The following is a 13,347-nucleotide window of genomic DNA, read 5'->3' as shown; positions in this document are numbered from 1 at the left end:
GGAAGGCTTTTTGCTTTGCTTTTCATTAACTGGCTGGTATTGCTTTTCCTTTTTCTTCAGAAAGCAATTATAATGGCCTTTTGAAATAAGAGGTTTATCTTCTCCCCAAAATTAATAATACTTTGCAATGCCTTCATTTAGGGGCCAGAACCATTTTTATATAGACTCAAGGAGAGGGAGGAAAAAGTAAATCAACATTAATGATTCATTAGTAGCCAGCACTTGGTATATGAGCTTATATTCTAGGAGTGAATTTTTCTTTAAAATAATACATGTAAAGCTACAGCCCCTAAAGTGTTCGTTTTATTCACATATTCTGCATTCATCTAATTCCCAAATTTGACTCTCAAAAATGAACTACTCAGCATACTGATATTTTGCATTGTTTGTGTTAGCTGGCTCAGAAAATATATATATATATATTAATTTAAATCTAGAGCATTATATTTACAAAGAACAGCTCTTAAACATTTTCAGCTTCTTTCTTAGGTTTTATGGGCAGAGAGGGAGAGGGTGATTGGTAGTGCCAGCATTATAAATTCCTTCAGGACCTGTGCTTATCAAAACTCCAATCAAAAGAGAAAAGCATGTTGCTGACACAGTGAGCCACCCCAAACAGCCCAGGCTCAGAAAGGTGTGGGATATATCAGAAACACACACAGTGAATTCCTCCCTTTCCCCCCTTTGTGTAGCCCCAATGGATCAGGCTACAGCTATTGCATATCCTTAGAGGCAGCATCAATTAATTTCTTGACTGTGCCTTGATAAGGATGCTGCCTGACATGCACAACTTCAGTCAAAATATTACACTGGCAATTATAATATCAAATGTTGCTCTCCACATTCCCTGGTGTTACTATGGGATACTCCTCTTTCCAAATGGTTTAGGATGTGCTACAACATTGTATGAAATAACTGTGACTTAAATAATCCTTTTTAATGATTGCTATGCAGGAATGGGATGGAACTAATTCAAAGTGGAGAAATCCACAGAGAATGAGTTAAAATAATTTGTTTTTAATAAAAGAACAAAATATGAATTAATTTGTAATAAAATACTGTAGAACACTTTGAAGAACATTTATTATTAACCAGAAAGAGAACTGACAGAAAGTTCCCTAGCATTTTTTCTCAAATACTGCGGTTGAAAATATTTGATTCTAAAGGTTTCTATAGGCTTTTGTTTGAATATTGCTTCCACAAAACATACCGAATTTGAAAACACCTAACACTTTAATATTATAGTCAGTTTTCTTTCAGATAAGAAAATTATTTCTGAAAATTCTGTCTTTTAAAAAGAAAAACTATTTTTCCAGAGACTTTAGACATATTTCACTTATTTAAAATCTTATTTTTTGACAGCAAAGATTACCTGTAGTTTACTATATTGCAAATTATTTAAAAGTTGTTTAAAAAGTATCTTTAAAGTCTTCCTTTCATAAACAGAGGAAAGGGTGTCACCTGAAAAAGAAGTAATAGCAGATTAAAACACAATCCTTGTACTGAAAATAAATGTAGTGTCAAACTGGGTCTTATTTATGTGATAGACATTTTCAACAATATTAAATATAATGGAATTAACAGATAATTCAAGACTTTTACATTATTTTAAAATAGTAGGGGGATCCTTCACATACATGTTCCTGTGTTTATAGAGAGAAAAACATTATCAGCAATTTTGTATCTTTAAAATACTAGCTTAATAAGTTTTTCACATGAATTACTCTAGAATCTTAAATCCATTTATAAAATGCCAAAAGTAGTTATAGAGTAAGCATTAAGGATCACTGTCTAATTCTGACACTGCATGAATTTTCATACAATTTGTGAAGGTGCGAGTCAATATAAAATGTGAATGACTTCAGTGAACCGCACAGTATATCTCCTGAGAGAAAACGATGAAATGAAGTATTTGGTACAAGGAGCAGTAGGAAAATCCATTGAATATTCAGTTCTTCAGCAAGTCTTGTGGTTTCTTTTGAATCTAAGTAACTAGAGAGAGATTGAGCATCTTTGTAATGTTTATTTAGTAAAATGCAACACTGATGTAATAATAATAATTAAAAAAAAAAAAAATGAGGGCATTCATTTTCAAAAACCTGAATCCACTAAATTACCCATAAAATATAGAACTGTAAGCAGAAGAAATAAGCATAATTACTCACTTGTAAGGTAGGATTTGAGCATTTCCCAACATATGCAAAAGGATTATGTTTTGGACACAAGCGCCCAGATCTATTTTCTGTATTGAACAGGAGCTTCTTAGACATGTCCGGGTAGACTAGATCAGGCCAGGAAGAGCTTCCAGATAGCTTTATTTTATTTACTTGTTTGGACTCCTTGGACTCTTTCCTACAGTTTGAAAGAAAAACATGCATAGTTATAGTGTTTGATTAACCTGTTTGATTAAATATCATGCCCCCAGTCATTCATTATAGGGCAGAACAGTTTCTCCCACTGCCAGACTCCCAGAGACAGCTCCAGTTCACAGCAGCAGACAGATATCTAGGTCACTTAATATTTGTGCTCACTTTTACAAGCCCTGGACAGTCAGGAGCAGAGCTCAAGCTTTCCAGATGAGGTACTGGTATTGCATTTTGTCTCACATGTGCATAAAAAGAAAGCCTGGATTAGGCTTACCTGAGTAAAAGGTTACCTGAGTAACCTTTTCACACACAAATCACACACAGTAGCCAAGCTTCTGTTAAGAACTGATGAAATCCCATATCATTCCAGCATCCCGCCAGCTACTTTGCTGACTTCTCCAGTGACCAAAATTCATACCAGAGTTTTTAAAGAGTTCAGATGCCTCCTTGCAGTCTGTCTATTTTCGCAAAAGGAAGAACTGAAAGTGTAGATGGAAACCTAAGCAAAAATGAAATCTGGAGCCAAGAGTGCAATCCTAGTGAGCACAACGTCTAGGGAAAAGGATGGGCTGCACAGCATAAGACCAGAGCAAGTTTTCTGCAAGCTGTTTGTAGCATACCACCAGCCAGACATGGATTGGTAAAATGGTCCATACCAGCCGAACCCAGAAGTGAAGTTAGGTGGCCTAAAAACAGCCATGTACCCCAAAATAAATAAATAAATAAATATTTAATAATAATAATAATAATAAGGTACTCCCAATGCTCTCCAGAAGGTTTTGGGTTATAGAATAGAATCATAGAACAGAATCATAGAATATCCTGAGTTGGAAGGGACCCATAAGGATTAAGTCCAACTCCTGGCACTGCACAGGGCTGCCCAAAAGTTTAGACCATGTGACTAAGTTCACAGTCCAATCACTTCTTAAATTCAGACAGGCTTGGTGCAGTGACTACTTTACTGGGGAGCCTGTTCCAGTGTGCAGCCACCCTCTCAGTGAAGAACCTCTTCCTGATGTCAAGCCTAAACTTCCCCTGCCTCAGCCTAACACCATTCCCACGGGTCCTATCACTGGTGATTATGGAGAATAGGTCACCTGCCTCTCCACTCCCCCTCGCGAGGAAGTTGTAGACTGTGATAAGGTCCCCCCTCAGCCTCCTCTTCTTCAGGCCGAACAGGCCCAGTGACCTCAGCCACTCCTCATAAGTCTTCCCCTCTAGGCCCTTCACCATCTTCATCGCCCTCCTCTGGACACTCTCCAACAGTTTAATGTCTTTTTTGTACTGTGGTGACCAGATCTGCACACAGTACTCGAAGTGAGGCTGCACCAGAGCAGAGTAGAGTGGGACAATCACTTCCCTTGACCGACTAGCAATGCCGTGCTTGATGCACCCCAGGATACAGTTGACCCTCCTGGCTGCCAGGGCACACTACTGGTTCATATTCAACTTGCTGTCCACCACAACCCCCATATCCCTCTCCAACGTCTCATCGCCCAGTCTGTACGCATAGCTAGGGTTGTCCCATCCCATGTGCAGGACCCGGCACTTGTTTTTGTTTAACTTCATGAGGCTGGTGATCACCCAGCTCTCCAATCTGTCCAGATCTCTCTGCAAGGACTTTCCACCCTCTTCCGAGTCCACAACTCCTCCAAGTTTGGTGTCATCGGCAAATTTACTTAACTATAAGTCTTCTCTATTTGCCATATCTTCCAGCCCCATGCGGATGTCTCAGGTACCCATCAGCATTACACATCTGTACATCTGTACCTTAGCCACTGAATTCCGTCCTGTATTTTGCAGTAACATTTTAAAGCATTTTGTTTTCCTAAAAAAAATCTTATTTTGATGTATTTTGTGAATATTTGAACACTGTTTTAAACACTATTGGAAGGCCTTTGTGGATATTTTTTGTCCAAGGAAATTGTACTTTCTTTTCAGAGGGACAGTTAGGGGAATACTTTTCTGATGTTTTTTATTGGTGGTAGTGGTTTTGTTTGTTTGTTTGTTTTTCCTTATTAAGGAAGGCCGTTGATTTTATACAACATATGAGCAGTTGATTCAAGTGAATAAAAAATATGTATCACAGGATTGTGATTCCACCAAGAGAGTAACTCACAAGATTGTGATTCCACCAGGAGAGTTACTAATGCCATGAACATATGCTACATCACTTGAATAATCCACAACCATGCTGCTACAACACCTAGGCTTTTAAAATAGGTTTTGAAAACAGATTTTGATAAAGATGAAGACTACATTCCCTTCATTTCCAGCTTTGAAGATGAAGCACTTTGGAGAGCAAGGGTTCAGGAGCCAAAGCTGCAGCATCAGGACCATTCATGCAGAGAGACTTTTTTTTTCTCCTGTTAAATATGGTATAGCAAACCCCAAGACTCCATGTGTTCTAGCCCTGTACACATTCTTCTGTGCCATCTGTAACACCCACACACATCCTGTGCTATCTTCCTTATATTGTACATAATACATCTTCTAGAGAATTCATACCCAGCAAGGCAGACACTCACCTTTAGGGAGACTGGGCTGATCCAGTAACAGCACCGTGAGTCAAGACTTTCTCTGTACCTGAATCATTTGAACAGCTGCAGCAATCAGAGACCAATACAGTTCCTTGGGAATAGGTAGATTCCTGCTATTCCTGCAGCTTTGTGTTTTCATTGTGCATATTACTTAGAAAGGCATGCAGGAAAGGACAGATTGGCTCAGCTCACAGATGTGTCTCAGGTATTCGGTTTTTCTAAAAGAAGCAATATCCCATGAGTGTGGAAAGGTCCAACTCTTACTCTCCCTCTTTTATTATACCAGGTGGCTGAAGCTACGTTAAAAAAGGATGGAATTAACAACCCAAGTGGCTTTTTAAAACAATGCAGTAAGCCAGATCTGTCTTGCCAAGTAAAAACAATGTCCCTGGTCCTGACAGAACATTGTACATTTTATACTGGAAGTACTGGCCAGTCTCCATAGAAAGAGAAGCTGGAACACTGAAACCACATAAAAAAATATCTTAGGTCTGATTGTCCTCCAGTTTAATGAAACAATATATTTTGGCAACCTGTTCAAGGGGCTCCCTGGCAGCTCAGATTTGCCTTGGCATCTTTTGTCACCTATGCAACATATCACCAGCTACAGGGTGTCAGTAAGTAGGACGTTTTTAAACGTACCAGTTGAAAGTTATCAGGGAGCACCAAGGACATGCTGTCTAGAAGTTTCAGTGGCTTAGATATGAGATACTAAGGTGTCTTACAACAAGCTACCATTTTCAATGGGATATTTTCTCTTAGGATCAGCCACTTTACAATATATACATGCATATATATTCTGCATATATATCTCTGAGGAGAAGGACCTGGGGGTCCTGGTGGATGACAGGTTGACCATGAGCCAGCATTGTGCCCTTGTGGCCAAGAGGGCCAATGGTATCCTGGCGTGCATTAAAAGGAGCGTTGCCAGCAGGTCAAGGAAGGTGATCCCCTCTACTCTGCCCTGGTCAGGCCTCACCTGGAGTACTGTGTCCAGTTCTGGGCTCCCCGGTACAAAAAAGACAGGGATTTCCTGGAAAGAGTGCAGCGGAGTGACACAAAGATGATACAGGGCCTGGAGCATCTTCCCTATGAAGAAAGGCTGAGAGACCTGTGTCTGTACAGCCTGGAGAAGAGAAGACTGAGAGGGGATCTTATCAATGTGTACAAATATCTGAGCGGTGGGAGACAGAAGGATGTAGCTAACCTCAATGGTTTGTGGGGATAGGACAAGGGGCAACGGCTGCAAAATAGAACACAGGAAGTTCTGCACCGACGTGCGAAAGAACTTCTTCACGGTGAGAGTGACAGGGCACTGGAACAGGCTGCCTAGAGAGGTTGTGGAGTCTCCTTCTCTGGAGATATTCAAGACCTGTCTGGACGCCTACCTGGGCAGCCCGCTCTGAGGAACCTGCTTTGCAGGGGGATTGGACCCGATGATCTTTCAAGGTCCCTTCCAACCCCTACAGTTCTGTGATTCTGTGATATACTATATATATATATATAGACATTTGTATGTATTTTATGTATACATATCCACAGATATAAAATAGATACACATATATACTGAAGGACTGTTTCCTGTTTTCCAACATACAAAACAACTAATACAGATGCATGCCTTGGACAAAAGCCAGGTCAGCATGTTCATTTATAAAGAGCATTAGTCAAAATCTATGTTGAAGAATCCCAAAGCAAATCCCCCCTCCAAGCCAAGATGGCATTACTATACAGCCACCAGAGTCATCTGCATTGGGCAAGAGCAAGAGGGGAGCATGGTCTTCTCAGCTTCTTTGCCTGAGTAAAAAAAGAATCAAATGTAACAGATCTCAGGAAAACGTGGAGCACAGGCAGCAGAGAAAAGGTTCATTGCATTCAAAACTGTTAGCTGTTTCATCTTTTACCAATATTCTCTTTGAGATATCCTGCATGTCTATGTATCTGAAGTTTCCACTGCATTCTTACACTAGAAGCAACAGATCTCGAAGCCTGTGGCATTGACTTTTACAGATATTTATAATATGTAAACACAGTTGTAACAACAGAGCTACCAAAACATGCTCGGCCCTTTAATGAAAATAGTTTCAGGGTTCACTCAGGGTTTCTCAGCAATGTAAACAATACCAAGTGTTGCCATCCTTTATCAACAAAATAACTTGTAGTAAAATTTAGCTGTGAAAGTCATAGGGAATCTCCCACAGGCACTAGCCACCACTCAGCAAGCTTCCCTCTCTGGTTCACTCACGCTGAGCAATGCTGAGCAATACTGCCCTTTTCCCATCAAGCAAACACAGTGCTACCATATGATTAGTAAAAAGAGAGGGGATTGGCTCCCTCCTTCTTGTTTGGCCCCTCAGAGATGGAGCCACTGACTGTATGGATGAAAGCATGCAGAGCAGAGGTAAAATTTCAAGTGCTGGTGTTACTTAGGTTCTGCAGCTGGGATCATCCTGCTGGAAGAGCAGCTCAGGTGGTACTGGGCAGTCAGAGTCTGCTATCACTAATATGAGACTCCCCAGACATCCTCTCCAGCTGGTGATGAACTTGCAACCCCTCCTCCAACATGCTGTCCCAGGCTACCATTTGTTTTGCCTATGCATAAAGTTGGTCCTACATAATCTTATGTAGGATGTAGTGGGATCCATCCCTTTGCTCAACTACTGCCTACTACCAGATAGCTTAGTGTGGGATTCTGCATGTCCATCTATGCTACTTCAGTGGTATTGTGTAACGATTCTAAATTCAACATTAGAAAATGACTGGGAGACTACTTGTGCAGTATAACAGGAATAAATCACACTGTATGACCTGTTCTTTTAGTGTGTTTTATAAGTAAGCTGCACTGGCTGCAACTAGCAGACAAAATACCAGGCTTCTCAAAAGGAGAAAAAGAACATTCTTATCCCTTCCAACTCAAGTGGTTCAATTTCCCATAACGTAACAAAAGATTAACTGAACCAATAAGGCAACAAGTTCATTAGTCTGCATCTTTGTGGTTAGAAATGAGATGGGAGTCCTGGAGTTACTTAATATACTGCAAAATGTTCATTTTATATTTTACCCAAAGACTATTTCATACAACTGGAAATGGAAGAAGACTATCTCTGTCCTGAGAGCTACAGGTGACACCCTCTCTCTCTCTATGGTCTACTCTAAGAGATGGACAGCATCCTTAGTGAGATACCTCATTACTCTTAAGTCATATGGTACCCGTCTAAAATCCATTTCAATTAATAAGAAAGTATAAAACAGTTAACATTTTCATTGTCTAACACTTGCTACAAAGCAGAGAGCAAAGAAGGTTTTTTTTTTGTTTTTTTTTTTTTCATACTGTGATAACATGATATGGAGCCCAGTAGCCATATAATAATACTTTAAATGTAGGATAATCGATAATCTCAGTAGAAAGTAACCCCAGGATAATTATGCACTTCTCTATATCTTTAAAACAAAGCCTTATCCTCACATCTAAAAAGTGGAAGCTACATGGTAATTATTCTTTGAATTACTTTGTAACTGGTAGTATAATTATCAAGTGATCTGCATGAAAATAATTAGGTATTTACATAGTCTTTGCAACATAATTACAGAGTAGTTGGCTGATTATACAGTGTGTGCCTTGTTAGGGAAAGTGATACCAAAAAGACAAAAAACTCTATAAAAATACTTGTCATTTGGACTAAAATGAATTAAACCTGTGAAAGAATTGTGTGTGCACGCAAAGCTGACAAACAATAGAGATTTAAATGGAGACAGAAAAGTATACAAATCTTGGCAGCAGTCACAATTTCCTGAGTAGAAGAAACTTGTATAGGTAAGTCATAAACTTATCTTGGAAGACAATAAGAATTTCTTCAATAATTCACAGTCACATTCACCTCATCATTTCACAAGCCCATCTGCATTCAGAGATGCTTAATAAATTGGTGGAAACAATATCAGGATAGAGTGATTGTTTAAAAACAATTACTCTGGCTGACTTTTACTCTGATTAGGTGTCATCTGAAAAAAATGAATTCATGATATACTTTTTATTTTAACTTTAAAGGCATTTTAAATTATTTATTTATTTGTAAGAAAAATATGCTAATATCAATAGTTTTCTTTTGTTGTGAGTGAGGCAACCCAGTAATTGATTTTGATCCCTGTTATATCCCTGTCTTCTTCTCTGGCTGCACAGTTCTAGTCATATTTAATTATCAGATGAAGATACTGCAACAATGGAGATTATTTCTTAAGTAGAAAATCATTATTTAGTAATCATTTGCACTAAATAGCATTATTTAGTAATCATTTGTACTAAAATAGCAATACAGAGTAAATAAGTAAATACTCAATATATATATAGTCACAAAGTGGATTATAAATGGAGACAGCAAGAACATTCTTTGAATATTACAGACAACAAAGACCACCAACAGAAAAATCTGAGTATCATTTCATTTTTGTGTCTGTCTCATCAAATAATCATTATTTTTACATTCCTTCATGGAATTCCTTCAAGCTGGTTTTCTTCTAGGTGGATTTACCTTGTGATTTTCTAAGCTTACCCAATCTATACCCATGAATATCATGAAATCAATAAGAATTTTATTTTTTCCCCAAATTTTAAGGCCCCTTTAAGGCCCCTTAACAGAAACCAAATCATTCTTGTATCCCGTCCAAACTGATGTGTCAGAGAACTCCTAGCATTTGCTTTCCCTCTTTTCATTTGTTTGCTCTGTCCTTATTCAGGGATTTCCCCATTTTCTTAAATGAAATGAAATTGCCTAAATGAAACATTAAACAGAAAATTGAATAAGGATTTCTATCCTCATGGGTTTGTCTGTTTGTTTGTTTTTAAAAAAAACAGCTATGACATAATCTGGTGGGAACTATACAAGCTAGTTTTTATAACGAGTGTAGAAACATCTCACTTATTTCATTATTTTGAATGTCTGAGTTATCCCTAAAGAAATACTCCAGCAAAAAATACATGGTTAAAGGTTCACTGAACAGCAATCCCATGTTTGATACACCTCAGATGTTTGGAATGAGCTTTTTTCTGCTGACACAAGTGTATATTTCAAGCTGGCTAAATCTGAGAGTTCATGTTTACCTTCTGTGTTCAGCTTAGAGTCAGAGAGGTTAAAGGTAGCTAATAGGACTGACACCAAGGTCATTTCTTATGCATTATAACATGGAATTTGAGTGTGACAGGATTCATCTATCTTTTCCAAAACTTACTTTGCATCTGAACAGTGGTCCTTACAAGAGTCAGAATCTCATCTACTCATCTACCATCTATTTTTTTGAAAAAAAAAATAACAAAGGTCCAGATCTACTTATTTTTATTGTGCACATTAAATTGATTAATTTAACAGGAGAAAGTCACCTGAATAGCTTGAAACCTGTAGCTCTGATCAAATGCCTTCTTTTACCAACAAAATAACTTGGATGACAAGCATAATTAGCAGGTTTTTATTTGCTGTTTCAGTTGAACAATAAAAGAAAGCAAACCTAGGCATTTTAAGAAACAAACTTCATTACAGATATATGAAATGGATCTGAACAAGGTTACCTGTCTGTATCATTTAAAAAAACTAAATGTCACAGCAAATACTGTTGTATTATAAATAGCAGGTGGGGGAAAAAAAAAAAAAAAAAAAAAAAAAAAAAAGTCCCATTCAAAAAAACACAATTAAAAAAAAAAAAAAGAAAAAAGAAAAAGAAAAAAAAAAGGGGGTAGAGGGGGAGAGAGAGAGAGAGAGAGAGAACACAGATCAAATTCAGCTGAAGCACCTGTAAAGGGACTGAATTCTGTACTGAGTTTGAAGCATGGTAGGTGACAGAATGGAACAAATAGACTCCTTTGCTTCTACAAAGATTCAATTTCTCATAACTAAGATAAGTGACTGTGATTAAAGTTTGCCCAAGATGTAGGGAGGCTTTTTGGTTGGTTGGTTGTTATTTTTTTATTATTATTTTTATTTTATTTTTTTGACATTTCAGGGTGCCACTATAATGAACCCTCCAGAGAATAAGCATCAACAGAAGAATATAATTTTTTATACAAATGCTAGTCAGAAGCTGTGGAAACCTGAAAATAAACAATACCATGACTGTGTGAGTTAGGTTAGCTAGTAACATCAAAGAGTTAACAAAATCAACAACAACAACCTAACTCATAGCGCAATCAGTATTTTAAGCTCCAAAGAACCCTGAAATATGTTTGTACAAGTTTAAGCCATCAAGTTCCATTTCTGCTACACAGGTTTTTTTTAAAGACCTATTTTCATTTGATTCAATTGATTTACATGATAAACAGTGTCTGAGCCACTGTCTTTCTCCAGCCTGTACTAGGGATCCCAAGGCCCTCAATGACTACACATTTTTATTCTTTTGTATTATTATTTTTTATTATTATTTACATTTCTCTGATAATTTCTGAATTACCATGGTTAGTTAGAAACCAGAGCTATCAGTATGTAGCAGTTTATATAAAGCAAGCTCCTGCATGCCACATGGCAGGTTAAATTGGCCTCTTACCCTCCACTACAAGCCTGAATGGAGACTCCACAGGAGCACAATTGGAGTTAAGAGCCCCGAATGCTCTTCTGTGGCAAATGGCAGCAGTGTGACCCCACAGGACTTGTTCTCTCTTGCAGTAAAGTGAGATAAAACAAATGCTTCCCCAATTAGAGGAATTAATGCCACCTTGTCTCCTATGTGCCTGTGCCTCAGTCTCATGAGCCAAATACTCTTGAGTCAGCTGCAGACATACTGCGCATTGGGAGAGAGGACCTTAAGCAGCCTAGCAGACTCATCTCTCTCACCACCACTACACCCACCTTACATATTTCAAAAGCTCCCAAGTTATACAACAGCAGTTGTTGCCCAGCTGTGTAGCCCACCTGCTATTTAGAAGGTGGTTGCACTGTCGTTTGAAGACATTGTATCCAGATGAGAGTGAGCAAAGGAACTGCTTCAGCTTGACAAGTAGACAAGGTAGGCAGCTGCAATCTTTCATGCTCTGTATTTCAAAGCGATGTTTTGAGTCCTGAGAAAGTTTTCATCACTCAGAATCTCTAAGAAGCTGTGAGCTCACCTGGAAGCCCTTTCTTCAGTCAAGTCACCTAGAATGTCTCCCTCTTCCATCAGTCACTACTTTCACAGCATCTTTTAAACATTATTACCTCTGAGATTTTATCTTTCCAACCAATCAGACAACAGGCTGGAAAATTTCCAGAGGAAATCAGCCTAAAGAGCATTAGAGTTGATGTGTATTGCAAGTATCTGAGTAAATATGGTTCAAGCGGCCTTGAGAATGTTAGATCCTCCTCTGAATCAAGGCATGGTAACTGACAGCTCATCAGCAATCATTAATACTGGACTGGGTTTCATAACTAAACAGATCATCATTTTTAACACTGAGTTTACATATATTTATTTATGCTACACCTACATATTCTGAAGCTCATCTAAAGCCAGATAGTAAAGCTAGGTGAGTGTTCTACTTTTTTTTTCTTTTTAAGGTAATTTGTCTATACACCCTAAAGATATATATTTTCAAATGTTGCCTAATTAGTATACAACGTATCACAAATAGCATTCAGTCTTGCTGTAAAATAAGGGCAACTCCACCAAAGTTCCATCTATTTGAGACACAAATTTCAGTACTATCTAGAGTCTGAAAATTCTACTTGAATGGGCAATCTGCAACACCTAATTTAAATTTCAGTTAAGACTTTCACTTTCCCCAAAATCCAGATAGCACAGGTAAGTGCATGTAGTTATCCATTTTGGATTCTATTCCACCCACCCCAACCTCCATCTGTCTCATGTTGCTAATTAGAGCCACAGTGTCCTATAACAGATCCATACACTCACAGTCTTCTTACTATCCCCAGCCTTGGACAGTAAGAAGAGAATCTCAGGGAGCTTACCACACTCAGAAGCCACAATCAACATGACATGCATGTTGTGCCTCAAAATTAAAAGATGAGAAAACAGCAATAACATTCACCCTCTACTAGAAAATTGTACTTTAGCTAGGTTTTATTTTGCTTTTGTAAGAGAAATTCAACAAACATAGGGTATTTTTGACAAATAATGTTGAATTACACCTCCCAGTTAGGGTGTAACTAAGAGATACAAACTTTTTTCAGACACCTATTTAATCTTCAGGAAATGCCATACACCTTAACTATCATAGTATAATTAAAATCATTCTCTGAAGAGCACTGGATCAAGAGGAGAGTTGAGCAAGTATATCCAAGGCACTGAAACTGTAGAGCTGAATATACACAAAAAAATAACAACTGGGAGTGAATAAGAAAATAATAATAATAATAATAATAAATAATAATAGAAAAAAAAAAAAAGCTAATGTTCGGTCTGGGACTGGGTGTGATGTTTAAAATAAACAGAAGTTCCACCTTTGAATTCCTGCCTGCATGCAT

The 13,347-nt window shown here is 38.0% G+C and overlaps 1 long non-coding RNA gene across 1 annotated transcript; it reads right to left on the bottom strand.

Annotated features, from left to right (window-relative positions):
* Nucleotides 1-790: 790 nt before the first annotated feature.
* On the bottom strand, nt 791-12,088 carry LOC118157562. Its single transcript, XR_004746672.1, has 4 exons — nt 11,994-12,088; nt 11,800-11,916; nt 4,895-4,969; nt 791-2,352 (listed from the first exon to the last, which is right to left on the bottom strand). It is a non-coding gene; the product is annotated as an uncharacterized LOC118157562 (long non-coding RNA).
* Nucleotides 12,089-13,347: the final 1,259 nt, after the last annotated feature.

The sequence above is a fragment of the Oxyura jamaicensis genome, chromosome 1 (genome assembly GCF_011077185.1).
Source record: "Oxyura jamaicensis isolate SHBP4307 breed ruddy duck chromosome 1, BPBGC_Ojam_1.0, whole genome shotgun sequence".
NCBI classification, from domain to species: Eukaryota; Metazoa; Chordata; class Aves; order Anseriformes; family Anatidae; genus Oxyura; species Oxyura jamaicensis.
The sequence above is the reverse complement of the archived record's forward strand: the minus strand, read 5'-3'. Positions and strand labels throughout refer to the sequence as shown.